Genomic DNA, 22,106 nt, shown 5'->3' on the forward strand with positions numbered 1-22,106 from the left:
TAAATTGTGTAGCAAATTTTTATGTGGCATATTTTTTTTAACATAGCACTCCTAACTCAGCAAAATTTGATTGTGTATAAAATCTGGTGTGCACATATCATTACTCATGTAAGATATTAGGAAGTTAGACGCTAAAATGATTTCTTTTCAAAACAAATGTAAAAAGTGAAAAATTAAACATGCATTTGAAAATAGTTGTTTTTTTATTGTTAAATTAAAGAAAAAATAAAACATGACTTGAGAATATGGGGCCGAAATTTTTTAATTGGAAAAATAAAGTGGGAGTAATAGAAGGAAAAAAAACCCAACAAGAAAGAATACAAAGATATTCCGGGCATTATAATATCAGACATGGAATGAGGTGGGATAAAATGATTGACGGTAAGTAGTGTAGTGCATTTGCTACAATATAAAGCTTAACAGAAAAAAAAATGTGGAGAATTCAATCTAATACAAAACCTTTCGAGGGAAACTTTTATTGACCAATAAACTTTATTTTTTCATCGTTTCTTTCGTCATTCCTTTTGAAAACTGATGTGTTGAGCAGCCAAAAGTAGTGCAACTCAGTCCAACCAAAAAGATAAATTTGAATTGTTCAAAAAAAAAAAAAAAGATAGATTTGAAAATATCTATTTTTCAGGGGCTACTAACTTGCTTAGACTATTTTCTCCTAAGTTGACATATGTAACTACAAAACATGCATGATTGCAAGCTCTTTCTTTCTCCCTTCTCTTTGCACCAAAATTGACAAAAGTTTAACATTCTTCCGTTTCATCATTTAGTTAAAAAAAAATCACTCATTAATTTGGGCTGCGCTTCCCAGTCACAAGGAATCAAATGATGCACTCGCAATTGATTATGCTTTTGAAGCCAGAAGCTAAAGGACGGCAAAGTTGGCCCACCTACAAATGCTATATAGTGAACTGACACCCCCATTATCTTCCTATCCATATAAAAGCTCATGCAAATTTCACAAATCGTCCTATACATGTAAAAAGCTTAAGCAAAAATCAGAGATCTTATTCACTGTACATGGAACTTCAAATCAATTATCAGAACCAAAAAAGAAACCCATCATATGAATCAAGACAAAGCGACCCAAGACTCAAAACAAATAAAGAATTTACTGTGTTTCTTGTTTAAAGAAACCATCTAAATTACTTTTCGTTTCATCTACATGTATATGATTGAGTATTTCAGTGTATACAGTACGTAATATGATGCTTGAAGTTGATGTTCTGCCTACCTAATACCACCTATACCAATTGGATAACAAATAAGCCACATGAAATGGATAACAAGTATTGACAAGCTAAATTAGGTTAGGGAAAATTGACAACGAAGAACAAAATATGATCCATTTCAAAGCTATTTGTGGGATTGAAGTGACCCTACAACACACCAACTAGATCAAATCAAGACCAACCAAATTGCCTAAATTTTGAGGCAGAGCAATTGTTGGAGTTTCTGGCAGACCCAAAAAATGCCTGTGTAGTCAATTTACACTAGAATGCATAACAGCTTTCAACATTTCCCAAGAATCAAGATGATCGAAAAAGCCCGTATAAGCGCTCTTTCCTGCCTTTGATAGGTAGGCGAAAGTGGGATTTGAGCTGTAGTTTGTTAATCATAATATATCGGTGCCTTTTCTCTGGCCAGTGGAGGCCACAAAGGAAAATAGTTGCTTTGTGTGTGAAAAAAAGAAAGCTGCGGGGTCCTCTTAACATTATTTTAATGACAACAACACGTGTGAGTTGGGTTCCCAAGTTTTCAACAATCAACATAGCCCCACAGATAGGAATAGGCATGTGGGGAATCATAGACCTCAGAGAAATATACAGAACTGGAGAGACGCTACGTGTTCAGGAAAGTAGATCAGACAAAAGTCGTCATCAAGATGTGAAGATGGCCGACATGATATAATTAACCCATATGGACCGTTGATCAGTGATCAATGATCATCTTCAAATTTATTCATTTGTGAAAAGTGATGTCTTCCTGGGTGCTTGATATTGATTGTGGTAAAAGAGGCCTCTCAATTTTCAAATAAGACTTGCTCAGTTCGTAAAATATTCAGATAATTCTGAGCTATTTTACAAATTCGTTAACACTCTCAACGAAACCAGATGATAGTGATGCCCCTTGATACAAAATACAAGCCTTAGCATAGCATCCCAATGAAAGACATCACATTTATACTCTGAAGATAAACCCTCTTTAACCTTGATCTCGAAGCATCAACTCATTTCCAATCTTAGCCTCTAATGACGTTCGTATACATTATAAGTTCAACTAACTTAATTAAGCCATTTTCGACTTGTCTATTCTATCATTTTCTATTCTCATATTTGACCACTAATAACCTTTTCAGAGACCATAAATGCTTCTTTATTTGGGTGGATAAAAACTTTCGTAAGAGACCTAAAAAAAGAGAGTTTTCCTAAAGAAGTAAGACATAATGATGAAAGTCTTCCAAAGAATTGTCCCTCTTTAAAACCTTGAGTTGCAAAAAGACAGCCTACTAATAAACCAAGACCAATGTAATAGATTACACATACGGCAACCTATCAGCACAAGCTATGAGAAAGTTGAATTCAACAGTTCCCCAACCCAGGTTTACTTTCATGGATCAACAAAACTTGATCATCCCTCAGCTTATTATTATAAAGAAAATAAATAAACAAACAAAATCATGGTCAACCTCCAAATCCAATGATATTTAGATATTTGATCTGATAATGATTTATTCCAATGTGGAATGCATGATCTAAATGAGCTAATTTATTAAAAGATGGTGTTAGAAAGCAAGCCTGACCAAGACAAACGCAAACAGTTACGAATATTGTCTTATACTCCGAAAAGTCTATATTCACGCCTGGCTAAAAAATTAATCAGAAACCAAGCTTTCCAAATCTGCAGCTACCTATCTATGATTTTTGAACTTTTTCTTACCTGAAGCCAGCTAAAGCAGGGCCCACAAAACAATCACATATATATATATATATATATAAACGGCAGGTGCTTTAGATCTTAATCTCCATGTGATTTTCTTAAGCACTATTTTTTATTTTATTTTCAAATCATATTATGCTAAAATATTTCCAAATGAACGAAGCTAGGAATGAGAACAAAATTAGGTAGCAAAACAATCGCGGAAGCTATAATGGGAATTCTTTGTTATCATTATACAGCCATGATAATGGAACGAAATAGTATTAACAGTTACCCATACATGAATCCAAACCTTAAAAGGCAAAGGAGAAAACACCTAATTAGCTAAATTTGAATCTTATCGTACTCAGAAATGGTGTTGATAACATGGGTTTTACTTACAAGACGCCGAACCCCATTTCCAAAAGAGCAGAATGGATGGTCCAGCCTAAGTAAGATGTTTCAAAAGTGATGGAAAAAAGACGCACTTAGAATTGATTGCACGAGTTCCCAGGCTTTAGAGGAAAGAAAACGGTCTTTTTGTTTTTTAGGTGCCTCCTAGAGCGTGTCAATGAGTCTGCATAGAATCTAAAACAAAGGCCAAAAAAGAAAAAGAAAGAAAAACTTGTGGAAAGTAACAAAATGAAGAAAAAGTTTGGTTAGGTGGGTGTGCTTTGTAGAGTATAGACCCCTTAATGGTAGGCAGCTTTCTCTTTTAGCTTTCCTTTTCTAATTTATGAGTGCTGTCCAAAGGCTGTGTGGAAAAGTATAAGTAAATAGAATCTTAGTCGAGCGTTTCTCTTCGATTGAACATAATGAAAATAATTTTCTTCCTTTCCCACCCACTCTCTCTTTTTAAAAAAGAAAAACAAAAATAAAGAGGAGGAGGGGAAAATTTGTGGACATAGTTTTATTAAAGCAAGTTCTTTATCTTGTGAACTTACTTCTAGGTGGTTTCAAAAGCAAAGCAAGGTAGTAACTTTACTCATGAAACAACTTACCAGGAAGTACAAAAAACAAATACACTAAAATTATATATAAATAAATAAATCATCATTCAGTATTAAAAGTTCAGAAGTACCATTTTACTTCTGATACAGCAGCAAAAGTTCCCTATTCTGAACAGTTGCCAAACATTACCCTGACAAAGAATTAGGTATGAAACTAAGTAAAGGAATGCCTCATAACCCAAATATGAATTATATACAACAACGACATGTATAAATAAAATAACAAGATAAAATAGCCTTGATGTAGACTCAATTTTACTGTCAATTAGTATTAGCCTTATATTTTGTTTGAACACTTGTATTTAAAAAATTTGTCAAGGCACAGTATCTTCTGACAAAAAAAAATTGTCAAGGCATGCACGAATCAGATTTCCCAAGGGTCATTTGAATGTCCAATGGGAAATAAGAGTTCCTTTATTATTTGTACCATCAAATTAGCATCCAAACAAATTACGTATGATGTAGAGACTAGAACTAGGAAGAAACAATTTTGAAAAGTGCATGTATGGCACTCCATTTTGTGCAATTAAAAGCTCAATATTACTACAAGAAGTGACTCAGACAATCACATCATTTTAATCTACCTTATGTTTCTATCAGTCTTACCTTGCAAAACTATCCTGTTTCTTATTCCTTCAGGAGACTATTAGGGTAGAACAAAAAAAAACTATAATCTCAATGAAATTTTCAAGTCAAATACAAACTATATAAGAAGCTATATATGGTTCTCGATCATAAAGCACACAAGAAAATAAGAACACAAATTGTACTGAAGATCCATGGGCGACACAGTGTATACAACTCTCTAATATTGTACTGAATCATTGTTTAGAAAAAAACTACAAATCGTTTCATGTGAACAGGTGGTAGAATAACAATTCTATATTTTCATAAATGAAATGCAGCATTTAATTAATTTAACCATCACTACACCTGACAGACTCTACAGGAAAAAAATGTTGCAGTACAAGATAGTTGGGTTTCTGTAAAGAATGGAGTCCTTAGAATGGAATAGAAAGACCGCTTTACACACCTTTCATTATGTACCAAGAAGTAAGGAAACTACAAAGCGCAACATGAACACAAGTAAGGAGCTAAATAGAGGGCAAAAACAAGCTACAGAGTCACTGAGGTTTAAATAGTGAAAATTGTGCATGGAACGTATCATCTGGGAATAAGTTATATTCTAATTGTATGCATGTTTCTAGATTTAAAGACTTCATTCTCGGGAGTGAATAGTTAAAAGGTACGTGGATTACCACCGTGCTTGTAATATTCTTTTACAATTTGCTTCAGTTACGTTCATCTATTTAAGTTTTGTGCTGATAAAGTAGTGGGTGTAGCACTTCATTAAATATCCTAAAAGGGACTTTTAGAAGACGGAAATAAGTGTATCATCTAGTACAAATTTCATTGTAAATGCCTAGAATATATTGTACAGCTATCTTTAGGTTACAATTGACAACTAAATTTAGGTTGTATTTTTCCTTATTTTTAGTTGTCTAGCTCTTTGTATTTAGTCTATTATATATATATGTAAGTCATATTATTCATCAATTAAATTAGATTAGAAATATTATTCACAAAAGCTACATGGTATCAGAGCTTTAGTAGTAATCTTGAGCTCAACCTTAGAAAACCATTTTAGGTAGATCTTCTACTCTCACCTCCTACACAGGAAGCTTGCTACACCTCCGGCCGGCAAAACCCCAAAGTCCGACGCCCAATAGAGCCGCGCATGAGCCCCACGCACTGCGTCCATCTCCGGCCACTTTCCCACAAGCGCGGCGCGTGCAGCACCCCTACGACTAGCTTTTTTCGGTGACGTCTTCATCGACTCTCCTTGCTGCTTCTTCCACAATTTCATCAAAAAAAAAAAAAAAAATCCTCATAAGCTTATTCTTGCTCAACCATCTTCCATCTCACTCTAAAATTCTTAGCAATGGTTGTTCCAGCCAACTATTCTTCCTCAAGCAGTCTATCTCAAGAAAACCACCTTCTCAAATCAATGGCTGCTCCTCAGCTTCTCCAATCCGCCAAGCCCACTTCTCAATCAACCATTCATGTCACCAGTTCTTTTCACAAAGTCAGCCACTTTTCAAAAAACAAAATTGATGCAACTCCAACACCTCTTGGGCAGTTTATGCAGCAGCCAGACCCACCTTCAACCGAGGCAAATGTCATAATAGTGTGTCATCAAGGTTCTACATCTCACACATTTACTTCAACCTCCAATAAAGGTACTTGGATAGTTGATTCGAGGGCTTCCAACCACATGACGAGTGATTTACAAGTCTTCACCACCTTCAAACCATGTGCTAATTCCTACACAGCCAGAATTGCCGATGGATCTCTTTCCAAAGTGATAGGGACTGGCTCTATAGCATTATCAGATGAACTCCTTTCATCTGTTCTATTTGTCCCTAAACTTAATTGCAATCTTCTTTCAATAAGCAAACTTACTCGAGATCTGAATTGTGTAACTAAATTCTATCCAAATCGTTATGAATTTCAGATTGAGGGCTCAGAGAAGCTGATTAGCAGTGTTGAAATGCATGATGACTCTATATTCTCAAGGATTCTCCTAAAAGTAAACAAGTTCACAAATCAAGTTGTGGTAACCATTCCAATTTAGATTCTGCTTTCAATTATGTCTGTTTCGAATGAAAATCTCATCATATTGTGGCATTTTTGATTTGGACATCCAAATTTTGGTTATCTTGAAAAACTATTTCCTCAGTTATTTGTCCACAAAAGACCAAAATTCTTTAGTTGTGAAGTTTGTCAACTTGCTTAACATACTTGAAACTCTTATCCCAGTCTTCCTTACAAACCTTCACAACTTTTTTCGATGATACTTAGTGATATTTGGGGGCACTCATGATTAACAAGTATTAATGGATCTAGATGGTTTGTATCATTTATTGATGATTATACTAGGACAACATAGACATTTTTTATGAAAGAAAAATCTGAAATGGGGAGCATTCACAGGAATATCAGCTTTGGGAAACTCTTCAGGATCATCAAGTTGCATTTCCTCAACCCAATGTTGTGGCACACGACCATTAAAGTGCTCTGTCATTTCCTCAACCCAATGTTGTGGCACACGAACATCAAAGTGCTCAGTCTTTTCCTATCCAACCAGATGACAGTCCAGAAAACACATCCAACCTGTCCTTCTCTATAGTCAATCTGACCTCACATTCCTCCTTAGAAAATCCAAACACTCTTTCAAACTTACCACCATCTCAAACTCAAGTACAATTTGATATAGGTTACAAAAAACTTCGTGTTTATAGCATGAGAAAAGTTGGGAATATAGAGGTCAACATGCAAGACAAGAACTATTCAAACACTCATCAAAACCCTCTAAACCTTAAAAATCATGAAGGTAAGGATTTTGTGACTCATGAGTTAGTTTCTCCTACTATTGATGATCTCGACCTACCTATTGCTCATCGGAAGGGTGTTAGAACTTGTACCAATCACCCCATTGAAAAGTATGTTGCTTATGGGAAACTAACACCTATGTACCTAGTTTTTGTCTCTTCTCTTGATCTTATTCAAATTCCGACAGACATTTATTGAGCCTTGAAAGATCCTAAATGGAAGATTGCAATCGATGAAGAATTGAATGCTCTTGAGAAAAATGGTACTTGTGTTCTCACAGAGTTACCTCAAGAAAAGCGGACAGTTGGTTGTAAGTGGACTTTCACCGTCAAGTATAATTCAGATGGGAGTATCAACAGATTCAAGACTCGATTGGTTGCTAAGGGGTTCACTCAATCATATGGTGTTGACTATCAGGAGACCTTTGTTCCCGTCGCCAAACTTAATACAGTAAGAGTTTTATTATCACTTGTTGTAAATTGTGATTGACCTTTATATCAGTTGGATGTAAAAAATACTTTTTTGAATGGGGATCTCGATGAAGAAGTCTATATGGAAATTCCACCAGGGATGAAGAAACACTCCGGTGGTCGAGTAGTGTGCAAACTTCTCAAATCACTTTTTGGCTTGAAACAGTCACCTCAGATATGGTTCGACAAATTTGCAAAGTTAGTTGTCAAACATGGATATACTCAAAACCAGGCTAATCATACTCTATTTTTCAAGTTCTCTTCAACAGAGAAGCTAGCAATTCTTATTGTCTATGTGGATGACATAATCTTAACTAGAGATGACTTAGGAGAAATTTCAGTTCTCAAAAGATTTCTTGTCTCAGAATTTGAAATCAAATATCTAAGAATCCCCAAATACTTTCTTGGTATGGAAGTAGCCCAATCAAAAGATGGAATTGTTATATCTCAGCGAAAGTATATCCTAGATCTTCTAAAGGAAACTAGAATGATTGGGAGCAAGCCGGTTGACACTCCCATGGATCCAAACTTGAAAGTTAATCGAAGAGAGGATTCAACTCCAGTAGAGAGGGGGAGCTATCAAAGATTAGTAGGAAGACTAATTCATCTCTCTCATAGTAGACCTGGTATCGCCTTCCTTGTCAGCGTTGTGAGTCGACATATGCACAGTCCTTGTGAGGGGCACTTGGACGCAGTGTATCATATTCTAAGGTATCTGAAAATGACACCAGGTCCTGGTTTACACTTCAAAAAACACAACAATCGAGACTTGGAAGTTTACACAAACTCTAGTTGAGCTGGAGAGCTGACCGACAGACGATCAACCAGTGGTTATTGCACCTATGTATGTGGTAATTTAGTTACTTGGCACAATAAAAAGCAGTCTGTGGTCTCAAGGAGTAGTACAAAGTCAGAATATCGTGCTTTGGCCTTAGGCATTTGTGAAGGGATGTGGATCAAAATGATTATAAATGAATTGAGGTTTGACTCTCCTGAGTCTTTTAAAATGTACAGTGATAGTCAAGCTGCAATTAGCATTGCTTAAAATCCAGTTCACCACCACAAAACTAAACATGTTGAAATAGACAAACACTTCATTTCTGAGAAGGTGAATTCAAAGATCATTGAGCTCAACTACATTCCTACAAAGAAACAGATTGTCGACATCCCAGGCCCTACCAAAAACAAGTTTTGAAGAATTCAATTCCAAGCTGAGTTTGTATAACATATACAACTCAGCTTGAGGGGGAATGTAGAAATATCATTGTAAATACTTAGAATATTGTACAGCTAACTTTAGATTGTAATTGACAACTAAATTTAGGTTGTATTTTTCTTTATTTTTAGTTGTCTAGATCTTCGTATTCAGCCTATATTAAGGCCATACTATTCATCAATAAAATTAGATTAGAAGTATTATTCACAAAAACTACAAAATCAAAATTGTTGAGGCTTACTTTTATTGATATTCAAACCAACAATAGTGGAAGGACCACTTATATGAACTTCCCTTTCATTAACTAGCTATTGGTTCAAAATAATTAGAACATACTCTCATATTTTATATAAGCTGAAAAAAAAATCCAGGCACCCTGTTCCATAGGATATGTATCTCTAGAGTTAGTAATATAACAATCTCAGATTGGAAGGGCAACAAAATTCTCAAGAAAGCTAAAATGAAGTGAAATCAGATTAAAAGCATCCCAGGTCCGCAATTGGATTATTTTTGTAATTGCTAAAGAACGGAAAATTATCCCACAATTTAGAGAAACAGCTACACGATGACAGGTTATAATATTTTGAGTAAAGCAATCCCACCTGCTCGAACTAAAGATAAACAAAGTTCTTATCAGTTTCTAGAGTCTAGACATTCAAATTTGGCAAGTAGTCTTTTTAATTTCCTTTCATTTATACATATGTATTTATATTATTAGCTTCAGAGAAGTATTTCTTTCTTTTCAAGTAACAGCTAAGAAACTAACTGAACTTGTAGTATGAAAAATAACAAAAAGATGAGCAAGGAAGTAATTTACTTGGATGCTGAAATGCAAATCAAAAAACAAAAAACAAAAAAAAGGAAAAAAGCACCACATATTTCCATACGAGCAAAGACCATTGAAATGCTTAATCAGAAAGCACAAAGCTTTGCATCCCTTGCAGTAAAAAGAGAACAATAAATTAACAACATATACAGATAAGACCAATTTACTTGGATGCCGAAATGCAAATTAAAAACAAAAAAAGGAAAAAATCTCCACATATTTCCATATGAGAAAAGGACATTGACATGCTAAATCAGAAAGCACAACGCTTTGCATACCTTGCAGTAAAAAGAGAACAATAAATTAACATATACAGATAAGACCATTTTAAACCACAGTAAACCACTAGGTATACCGAATGCATTGAAAAATCCATAAATGTTATTTTCACTTTACAAGGTTATATGCTTTACTCCTGTAAGCAAGTAACCCTTAAGATTTTGAAATGACATACAAAAGAGGTCTGGTGTGTGTGCTGCGTGTAAGAGGCCTGGAGTTCAAACCCCAGCTGAGCTAATTTAACAGATATGTAGCTGCTAACTATTTCTCATCACAGGATCATAATGTTTACTAACTAAAACAAAAGAATAAACAAAAATAATTCACCCACCCCACAAAAAAAAAAAAGCATGCGTAATGTTGATAGCTCATCTTAAAGATCAACCCCTCTTGATCCCAGGAAATATGTGTGCATGTGTGCATGCAGGTGTGCTTATTGTTTACACAAAAATGCATCATAGAGAGAGGATTTGTATGATAAATCCACCGTACTGGATCAATGTGTGGGTGCAAACTTACCGTCTACTCATAAATGTATCATAGAGAGATTATTTTAATTATCAATCTCACTTAACCTGATCAAAGTGTGTGTGCATGCTTATTGTTTGCTCAAACATGTATCAACAAGAGCTGATTTCAATAATCCATATTTAATCCCACTGTGTGTAAGCAGTGTTGGTAAACACATTAAAAGAAGCAAGACAAGTAGATAAAACCAACTTAGCTGCTCAAATATAAAATTAAGATTTTATGGTTTCATAATGTTATGTTTCAGACAAATACGCCTTCCACTGAAAAACAAATGTTAAATGAAGACTCCCAAGAATCACCACCAGTCAAGAATTTTTTTGACAATTATAACTTAGTAATATATCGATTATAGATCAACGTATGAGTGAATAATGATTATTTTTTAAAAAAAAAATATTAACACAATTTTGATCAGTAGTCAAACAAACTTAAAGGCTCCTCCCCCATCCCCGTCCTCAAAAAATAGTGGTCATACTCAAACATTTTTATTAATGACATTGGTTCTATCTCAGCTTCAATCAATACTAAAATTTTGTCTTAAAAAAACTACCAAAAAGTAAATTGTTTTACATATACACCTAACATGAATTCGGAAGTGATTCACTAACTCTTTATGTTGCAAAACATACCGTGAATTCTCCAGACTACATGATCCCAACACAAATTTGTAAATGCTGGTCCTAGTAAAAAATTAAACAGGTTTTTTTATAATATATTTTTTATTTTTTTGCATTTCAAGTGACTCGTTCACATCAGTGCAATATAGTGTTTGTGATCACTATTCCTAAATAGCTTGATCATTGCCAAAATGTCTTATTTCTCCGTAGTTCATATTATGGGAGCTGCTGCCTCCAGCAACCTAAACCCGTTTAAATCCAACTGCAAAAGTTCATCAGCACAGAATATAGAAAGAAAAAATAAACTTTTTGAATAAAAGAAAAACTCCATGCTGTAGCATAGACAGACTGTCTCAAAATGCAATTGGATGGTGAATCTAGCTTGTAAGATCTACCAGCAAACCAACTCTATGATCAAGATTAAAAGCAGGAATTGACTAAAGGTACGAAATTGCCTAACTTTGCATCCAAATCATTTCAACAAAACAATGTCAAAATTCCTTCTAAGAGACATAATTTTTTTATATATTTCTCCCAAAACACTGCGGGCTATATACCCAAACTATCGAATCAATACCTCAAACTTATTGTTTAGGCCAGGCATTGCTTAAACAAAAATAAGTCGAGTCTTCAAGCACTTCAAATCCTACCATGATTGAGCAACAGAATGAAATTCTTTACTTGCTTTAACACAACTACATACGAAAGAAAATTGATGATCCAAAAAGCTGAAAAGGAAAAAGAAAAAAAAATCAATATCATGATCTCAATGCATGAACTCGATTTTGAGTCTACAGGTTCCATATCAGTCAGATAAATCTACATTCAATCATGAGAGTAAAAGCACAAAAATTAAATTCTTCCTATTGTGAAGGAAAATAGACCTAAATGTGAGGCAGAAATAAACAATTGCGTAGCAAAACAGATTGAAGAGATGGAATGAGTACCTGGAACGTAAGAAGAAGCAGAGTCTAATATCGGCGACAGGCATATAGGTGGTGGTGGTCAATATGACACAGTTAATAGGGGAAGAATCAAGATTCAAGAATGGGCGGTTGTAATTTGAGGAGAGTGAGAAGAGAATATTTGGTAAAATATTATTTGTGGAGGGATGACTCGATTAGCTATTCACTTTATTTTAAGAGAATTTTTTACATAAAATACTAATTTTTGTTAAAAAATTAAATTTTTATCATCAAATATATATATATATATTTTAATTTTATGATTTTCAAGAATATTTTTATTTGCATTGTTTTAAGGAAATTTTTACATTTTTATAATTTTTTTCTTCATCGTGTTTTTAAGTTTTTTCTGTTAATGTTTAGTTGATGGAGTGAGTTGTTTTCAAATTATTTTTTCTTAAAAAAATGTATTTTCGTAATTATATTAAACTTTAAAAATTATATTTTTGAAAATTGAGTGCGTATTTTTGAAAAAAAAAGAACCGTAAAAAAGTAAAAAATATATATATTTAAGAAAAAATCTCAATACTAGAAAATATAACCATCTTTCGCGCAGTCTTTTGTAATATTTATTTTGGCCGATTACATTTTATTTATAAAAATTAACTTCTAGACCTCGTGTTTAGTCAAAAAATAAAAAATAAAAATAGATAGATTAATTATTTGAACACTCTACTTCAACCAATTACACGATTGAACTTTTTATTTATAAAAATTAACTTTTAGACCATGTATGTATTCAAAAAGTTAAAAATTCTTTCTAAAAAATAAATTATATATAATATAAGTTTTGTGTAAGAGTTCACACTATTTTGAATTTTTTATTTTAGTTGATCACCATTTTGGACCCTTTATTTTAAAAAATGAATTTTTGGACCTCGTGTTTTAAATTATTGCATTATTATAATTTATAAAATGAATAAAAATTTATATTAAAAGATAAAATAAATAGAATATTTAAGAGCAATTTTAATTAATTTTTGGATCTCGTGTTTTAAATTATTACATTATTATAAAGAATAAAAAATTAAATTAAAAAAGAAAATAAATATAGTATTTTAGAAAAATTTTAAAGTACGACATCATCTTATTCTTAAAGCTCTCATTTATATAATACATAGACTCAAACTCTTCTTTGTCAAAAATAATATTCAAACTCTTCGTCATTTTGTCACTTGTGATCATTTTTCTCCATCCCTGTTTCTTTTTAATAGCACGGCTTTATTGTTAAAAAAATTAGTATTATTTTGATACAAATAATTCACATACTTTCTAGTTATACAATTATTTTGATACAAAATTAGATAATAGTAAAGAATTTTTTTTAAATATATATATTTCTACCTCTATAATTTATTGTTAAAAAAATTAGTATTATTACATCCTATTTAAATAATATTTTTTAAAGAATAAAATAATTAAATTATTAATTTATTTTTTTAACATAAAAAAAGAGCAAATATATACATAAATAATTTTAATTTAAAAAATTATCTCATTAAAATTAAATTTATTAATAAAATCACAACATTCAACTTCTATAATTATAAAAATCAAAATGTGTAAAAAGAAATATTTCTTAACAATGATAATTATTTATTAGTGAAATCAAAAAGAGCAAAATGAAGAAGAAGAAGAAAGTAGAAGTGAATTTTTATTCAACCGTGAATTGTCTTTACGAAGTAGAGAACCAAGCCTTATATAGGCATCTAATGAATAAGAAGTTACAGATGGTAACTATTAAATAGAATTGAGTAACAACAATAACAAGTAACAAACTTGACCACCTAAGGTGTTCACTCAAAGTGAAATAATAAACTCTATAATTGATACACCCCTCACCCGCTGAAGATGGAGTGCATAAGTTAATGACATCCATCTTGAAGATAGTGTCACTAAACTTCGCCTTAGTGAAGATATATGCTAGGTTTTTCTTCGAAGAAACATTTATCATCTTTAGTGTCCCACTAGTAACTTTTTCTCGAATAAATAACAATCAATGTCAACATGATTGATGCGCTTATGGAAGACGAAATTCTCATATATATGAATGGCAGTGTTGTTGACATAGTAGAGAATATCAAGTTGTTTGTGAAAGGTCCCAATCTCTTAAAGAAGAGCTCAAATCTATGTGACTTCACAAGTAGCATTGGTCATGGTTCAATATTCAACTTCAACTTCAACTGAGGACCTTGAGATAGTTTATTGCCTTTTAATTTTTATGAAACGAGGGAGTTACGGAGGAACACACAATAGCCAGATATAGATTGACTTATATCTAAGCAGCTTCTGCAATCAACATTTTGCAAATATTTTTACGTAAAGGGCAACTGAATTAAACCTAGTTTCTCTATAGGCTAAAATCTGCAGAGAGTGGGAAAAAAATAAACCTTGTCCTAGAATTCCTATTAAGTATTGTAATATTTTTTTGAGTTGATTTTAAAAGAGGAACTCTAGGTGTGGTAAGGTATTGGCTCATTTCATTTACAACAAAAGAAAATGTCAGGTCTAGTTATGGTGCGATAAATCAACTTATTGTCAATCATGCTTTGATATGAAGTAGGGTTAGCCAATATGTCTCTTTCATCTTTACTTAGTTTTGGATTTGGTTTTATAGGTGTGAAAATCCTAGATATTAATTTAGTAAAAAGTTGTAAAGTAAAGGTTCTTTGAGATATTGAGAGCCAATTTCTAAGCCAAGAAAGATTAGAAATTCTATTTTTTAATATTACCAATTGAATTTAACAAACAATTTAATTAATGCGGAATAGTTAAATAATTATTTGATCAGATAGATATTCTGATGTTTCATGACAGATTGCTGATAAATCAGAATATACGAACATAAAGTAAATAAATTAAAAGTAACGTGACACAAGAAGTTTTTAAAGTGGTTTAGAAAACCTAGTCCACATGACCACACCCATAGATAAAATCTGTTGATGTAGTTTTTCGCCAACAGTAGATTAAGAAATCAAACAAGAAAGATATTAGTGTTTATTGGTAAACCGTAATGAACTATGTGAACAACTTATCACACACACAATTTTATGTGGTTCAGTGGTTAAAATCCACCTAGTCCACGAGACAATATTATTACTCACTCACAATTTCTGCAAAGTTTTTGTATTACAAAAAGCAATCCCCTTTCCCTGCCCATTATCCCTGATATTTATAATGGAATTTCTTGGACATGTTTGGGTAACCATGTGCATAATTATGGTAAACAATCAATCAAGATAATTCTCATTTACATAGGGATACAATTGCCTATGTAAATTACTCCCGTCATCTCAGGCAATAAATGTAACGCCCTGGATAACCAAGATTGTTACACTGTGTATTTAAAATAGTACAAGACTTGCTAATCAAGTCATTTGAGTAAAACGTGATCCTAAAGTCATAATTAAGTTAGGGTTAATTTTTTTTTTTTTTTATCATAAACGGTTAATTTTCATTAAAATAGATGTTTGGTACATGGGATCCCAAAAACAAGGTTTAAGAAACAATTTAATAATTCTCAAAAGTGTATACAATCTAGAGACCACTCTAATGGAAAAATACAAGTTTTAGGCTTCTGTCCCTGTACTTCCCTTGACCGTGGTGGACGAGCAGCTAACAATGTACACCTCACCCCCAGAGCTCTCCAACTCGTGGTTGGTCCAGCTTACCCTTGCCTTTCCCTGCACCACGTGGCACCCGTGAGCCAAGGCCCAACAAGAAAACCATAGCAATAATACATAATCAATGATGATAATCAATTAATTCACAAGACAATTAATCAGATATTCACCAAGCCATAGCATCAAGCTGATAATAGTAAACATTTATATTCAACGGTTTATCTCAATCAATATGCAATACTCAGGGTCAATGCCCGTAGGCCGCACCCTCTATTTAACCCACTTACTCTGGCTCGCTTAGGTCGAGTTCAGTGTTTATCTAGCTGACTCCGGCTCCTGTGCGCAAATTATCAGCCACCGACTCTCTTAGGCTGTTCATTTTCATATGTCAAATCATTCATTTAGCCATACAATAAACATGTTCAAGTATTGGGAAACTCAGTCCCGTTACAACCACTCAAGGGTGTAGTTTTCTTACCTTTAATTCTGAACGGAGATAACGGAATGGTTTTGAGCACGATCCTTAGCCCCGAGCCTTGGCGATAAACCTAGTCACATTGTCCAATGGGTAATTGTTAACTTCCAATCCAAATAAAAGCTTAGGAGATAAAAACTAGCCTCTAAGATCTCAATTTCTACTAAACCAGGTAGTAGAAATTGTCCCGAGCACCTAGGTTCGAACCCCCGAGCCTTACCAATTCTAAAAACCACTCAAAGGCTAAAAATCCCTAGGCGGGTCGCAACTTGGCTTAGTGGGTTGCGACTTGCCCCCAAGTCAGAGAGCATCCTAGGGCCAACTTTCCCCTGCTACTGTGAATTTCATCCTCGAAATGTACCTAAATAACTCGGGATATTGATCCCGCATCGATGACTCAAGATCCCAAGTCGCTTTGACTAGAGGAATCATTTTGTTCCGTAGAACCTTGTCTTTCCTGTCTAAGACCTGGATCAGTCGCTCCTCATAAGACAAATATGTCTGCAGTTCTAAGTCCTCGTACTTCAACACATGAGTCGTATCTGAGACGTACTTCCGAAGCATAGAAATGTGGAATATGTCATGAACTCCCGACAACAACGGTGGCAGTGCCAATCTATAGGCCACCAGCCCGATCCTCTATAGGATCTCAAAATGTCCAATAAATATAGGGCTCAACTTGCCCTTTTCCCAAACCTTCTCACCCCTCACATTGGTGAGACTCGCAGAAACATGTGGCCCCCCACCTAGAACTCCACGTCCCTACGCTTAGGATCAGCGTTGCTTTACTGTCTACGAAGCAAAGCGAGCATTCAAGCTCAGATCTTCTCAATATCCTCATTAGTCTTTTGAACCATCTCTGGTCCCAAATACTTCCTCTCACCCATCTCATCCCAATGAATGGGTGATCTACATCTTCTCTCATACAACATTTCATACGGAGCCACTCCAATCGTTGATTGATAACTGTTGTTGTACGAAAACTCAACCAACGGGATATACTTACTCCAAGACCCCTCAAAGTCTATCACACACGCTCTGAGTATGTCTTCCAATACCTGAATTGTCCTCTCAAACTATCCATCAGTCTGAGGATGAAAGGTCGTACTGAACTTTAGCTAAGTCCCCATAGCCTTCTGTAATCTACCCCAAAACTTGGAGGTAAAGATAGGATCCCAGTCTTACACTATGGACTTAGGAACCCCATGGAGACGTACAATCTCCCTCACATACAGCTCCGCATACTGATCCACAGTATAGGTCGTCCTCACTGGAAGAAAGTGAGCTGACTTGGTGTATTTGTCCACTATCACCCACACCGATTCATGCAATCCCACTGTCCTGGGTAAACCTCCCACAAAATCCATCGCAATGTCCCCCCTGTAATGACCCAAAATCACTAATATAGCTTAAGGGCCTTGATTAGTGTGCTGGGAGGGCATAATTGGTTTATGTGTGCATTTATTGATTTAATGCATGATTATATGATAAGCATGCTTGTATGATTATATGAATGTAAATGTGGCTATATGTTTTAAATTACGAGAACCACATTATTATGTGGGTAAATCTGCAGCAAGCGACTTGAGGCGATCCTAGGGACCTAGATAGCGGGAAAGTCACAACAGGACTTAATATTTGACTTTGGACAAGTCAGGGATATTTCAGGTATCAGGTGGTTATTTAGACTATCAGGTTATGGAAATAAATAATCGGATATATATTTGAGATTAGGAAGTCTAGGTGGGAACATTGGGGAAATTTACCATTTTGCCCTTGGGGATGCTTCCAGTACCCCGAGCTTTGGGATTAACTTAATTGCTCAAGGATAGACCAAAGAGGCTTTAGAAAACAGTAGAACAAATTAGACCGACTATTTCCTCTTCCTCTCTTTCTCTCTCAAAGAAAAAACACAAAACTTAGAAACTGTAGCTGGAATTCTGAGGATTGAAGCTGGGATTTAGAGGATTAGCTCAAGGGTTAATTAAGGATTCAATCAAGGACTAAGGTAAGGATTGATTCCCACTCTCTGTTGTTGAAATTCTGTGATTTTGGTTGTGTTCTTAGTGGTTTTTTTGGGTTTTGGATTTGAAGATTAAATTGAAGCTAGAACCTTGGAAGTTAGCCCAGAAATCTCTTGGAGGATTGATTCTGCAGTTAAGGTAAGCTCGAATTTATGGTTTAATGGCTGAATTTTTGGTGTTTCCATGGCTGGTTTTTGTGTTCTTAAGTTAGTAAGTTTCAGAGATTGAAATAGGTTTTTGATGGGTTTCTAGTATAGCTTTCAGCTGGGTTGTGTTGCTGGAATTGTGTGGGAAGTCTTTGGGTAATTGAGTTGTGGAGTTGGGGTAGTTCTGGAGGAGTTTGAGTGAGGTTTGAGAGTCAAAAATGGAGGTTTTCTGGGCATGAAGGGTTGGGCCGCAGCTCTGTTCTAGAGCGCTGCAGTCCTACAAAGCAAAGGAGCCAGGGAGGCTCTGCCGAAGGGGAGCGCCACGGCGCCACAGGGCAGGGCCACGGTGCGTGCCTGCCTACAGAGAGGCTTAGCCTCTATTTCAGGGGCGGGCCGCAGCTAGGTTTCATGGGCCGCAGCCCTTAGGTGCATTTATGATCTTTTGAGGATTTTAAGCGCGGGAACCTAACCTAGGGTGCTCGGGATCGATTCCACCACCATGTTTGGTGGAATTTGATGCCCTGAAAGCTAGCATTGTATCAAGAAACCTTTATTTGAATATTAATGGAATCCATTACCTTGGTTGTGACTAGGTGTTAAGATAGGGCTTGGGAAGCGGATCGTGTTCGAGAGTCGTCGCTCGTAGTCAGTGAACATGGAAATTAAAGGTAAGAAAACTTCACCCGGTCGTGTATTTGTAATGGGACTAAGGGTTCCCTAATATGTATGCTTTGAAAGGATGGTATTATGCCATGTAAACAGTAAACCAACGGCCTAAGAGTGCCAAAGGTTACACTAGCGCATAGGGCGCAGCTCGACCACTGATAGCCGAGGACAGCTTATTATGCACTGAGTTCGGTTTAAGCGGGCCGGAGTCAGTGGGGTAAACAGAGGGTGCGGCCTAAGTTGCCGGCCCTAATTATCATGTGACTTGACTGTTAGTAGTGATTAGCCGCATCATTGGTTCTGATTACATGCTATGTGATTAATGTGGAACGTTAAGTGTTCGAACATGCTTATGAGATTATTCATCTGTTATTGTTGTTTGTGATGCATATTATGTTTTCTTGCTGGGCCTTGGCTCACGGGTGCTACGTGGTGCAGGTAAAGGCAAGAGCAAACTTGATCAGCCCTGACTTGGAGAGCTTTGTGAGCTGAATGTACATGACCAGCTGCTCAGCCGCCACGGTTGTGAGGATGACAGGAACATGAGAGCTATAAACATCTGTTTTGCCTTAGAGTGGCCGATGGTTGTCTGTATTTTGGAGATTTTGTAGACCAACTTTTAAACACTGTATCTTTTTGGGATCCCATGTGTAAAATTGTTTAATTATATAAAATGTATCTTTTGAGACCAAAACCCTTTTTAACCCTAGCACATTTATGGTTAGTGACACATTTTTAATTAAATGACTTGATTAGCAAGTCCTGCACCTTTATAAGTACACAGTGCAGCGGCCTTGGCTATCCAGGGCGTTACACCCCTGTTTCCACTCGGGAATACCCAAAGACTGTAGCAACCCCATTGGCCGTTGATGCTCAGTCTTCACCTTCTGACAGGTCAAACACCTGGCCACGTACTCCATCACATCCTTCTTCATCCCAGGCCACCAATACAATGTCCGCAAATCCTGATACATCTTCGTGGTGCTTGGATGGAGTGAGTACGGTGTAGTATGGGATTCATCGAGTATCTCTCATCTAACCCCCATATTAATCAGGACACAGATTCGACCCTTATACCGTAATGGCCCAATCTCTGAAATGGAATAGTCCTTAGCCACTCCAGCTAAGACATTCCCTCCAACTTCCTACAACTATGCATCAACCAACTGACCCTCTTTAATCCGCTCTAGCAGGGTTGACTGTAAGGTAATATTGGCCAATCGGCCAACAACCAATTCTATCCTCGCTCTGGACATCTCCTTTGCCAATTCTCTCGATATCTGTGCAGCGCTAACCAACTGTCCCGGGCCCCTCCGGCTCAACGTATCTGCCACTACATTGGCTTTCCCTGGGTGGTAAAGGATATCACAATCATATTCCTTCACCAACTCCAGCCAACGCATCTGCCTCATATTAAGATCTTTCTGGGTGAAGGAGTACTTCAAACTCTTATGATCGATGTATATCTCGCATTTCTCTCCATACAGATAATGTCGCCACACTTTCAGTGTGAATTCCACCGCTGCCAATTCCAGATCATGGGTAGGGTACCGTTGCTCATATTCCTTCAACTGTCGTGATGCATAAGCAATAACCTTCTCATTCTGCATTAACACGCATCCCAACCCCAACCTCGATGCATCACAGTAGACCACAAACCTCCCTTTCTCCGAAGGAAGACTCAACACCAAAGCAGTGATCAGCCGCCGCTTCAATTCCTGAAAGCTATTCTCGCACTTGTTTGACCAGACGAACTTCAGATTCTTTCGTGTCAATTCTGTCATCAGTGCAGCAATCTTCGAGAACCCTTCCACAAACCATCTATAATATCCTGCTAATCCAAGGAAGCTCCTAACCTCTGAGGCATTCCTTAGCCTCGCCCAATCTTTCACTGCCTCCATCTTAGCTGGATCCACCTTAATCCCATCTTCACTGACAATATGTCCAAGGAATGTCACTTCTGGTAGCCAAAACTCACACTTCTTAAACTTGGCATACAGCCGGTGCTCTCTCAACCTCTGTAAGACCTGTCGGAGATGCTGTTCATGCTCTAACTTTGAACTGGAGTACACTAGCATGTCATCGATGAAGACAATCACAAACTGATCCAAGAAGTCCTTGAACACCCTGTTCATCAAGTCCATGAATGTTGCTGGGGCATTGGTCAAACCAAACGACATGACCAGAAACTCATAATGCCCATATCTCGTTCGGAAGGCAGTCTTCGGTATATCCTCGTCCTTGATCCTCAGCTGGTGATAACCAGATCAAAGATCAATCTTCGAGAACACTATCTTTCCCTACAGCTGATCAAACAAGTCATCGATCCTTGGTAAGGGGTATTTATTCTTGATGGTCAACTTGTTCAACTCCCTGTAGTCTATACACATCCTCAAAGTCCCGTCCTTCTTTTTCACAAACAAAATTTGAGCACCCCATGGTGAGTAGCTAGGCCTGATAAACCCCAAATCAAGAAGTTCTTGCAGCTATATCTTCAATTCTTTCAGTTCCACCGGAGCCATCCTATATGGTGCCCTCGACACTGGCTCTATCCCGGTGCTAACTCATGATGAATTGAATCTCCCAGTGCGGCAGCAGCCCTGGTAAATCCTTAGGGAACACATCTAAGAACTCACGAACTAATCTGGTCTCTCCCGGCCCTGTTGGCAAAACTCTGGTAGTATCCACCACACTAGCTAGGAAACCTATAAAACCTCCCTATAATAGGTCTATAGCTCTCAATGCTGATATCATGGGTATGTGGGGTCCTTGCACTGCACCCACAAAAACAAAGGGATTCTCTCCCTCAGGCTCAAATGTCACCATCTTCTTCCTGCAATCAATGGTAGCCCCATATCTGACCAGCCAATCCATCCCAAGAATCATGCCAAAATCCTCCATACTCAACTCGATAAAGTCTACTAATAGCTCCCT

At 36.1% G+C, this 22,106-nt stretch overlaps 1 long non-coding RNA gene across 1 annotated transcript; it reads right to left on the reverse strand.

Annotated features, from left to right (window-relative positions):
• Positions 1-3,885: 3,885 nt before the first annotated feature.
• Positions 3,886-12,376, reverse strand: LOC133805872 (uncharacterized). Its single transcript, XR_009879006.1, has 3 exons — positions 12,221-12,376; positions 11,851-12,001; positions 3,886-4,072 (listed from the first exon to the last, which is right to left on the reverse strand). It is a non-coding gene; the product is annotated as an uncharacterized LOC133805872 (long non-coding RNA).
• Positions 12,377-22,106: the final 9,730 nt, after the last annotated feature.

Source organism: Humulus lupulus, chromosome 1 (genome assembly GCF_963169125.1).
Source record: "Humulus lupulus chromosome 1, drHumLupu1.1, whole genome shotgun sequence".
NCBI lineage: Eukaryota > Viridiplantae > Streptophyta > Magnoliopsida > Rosales > Cannabaceae > Humulus > Humulus lupulus.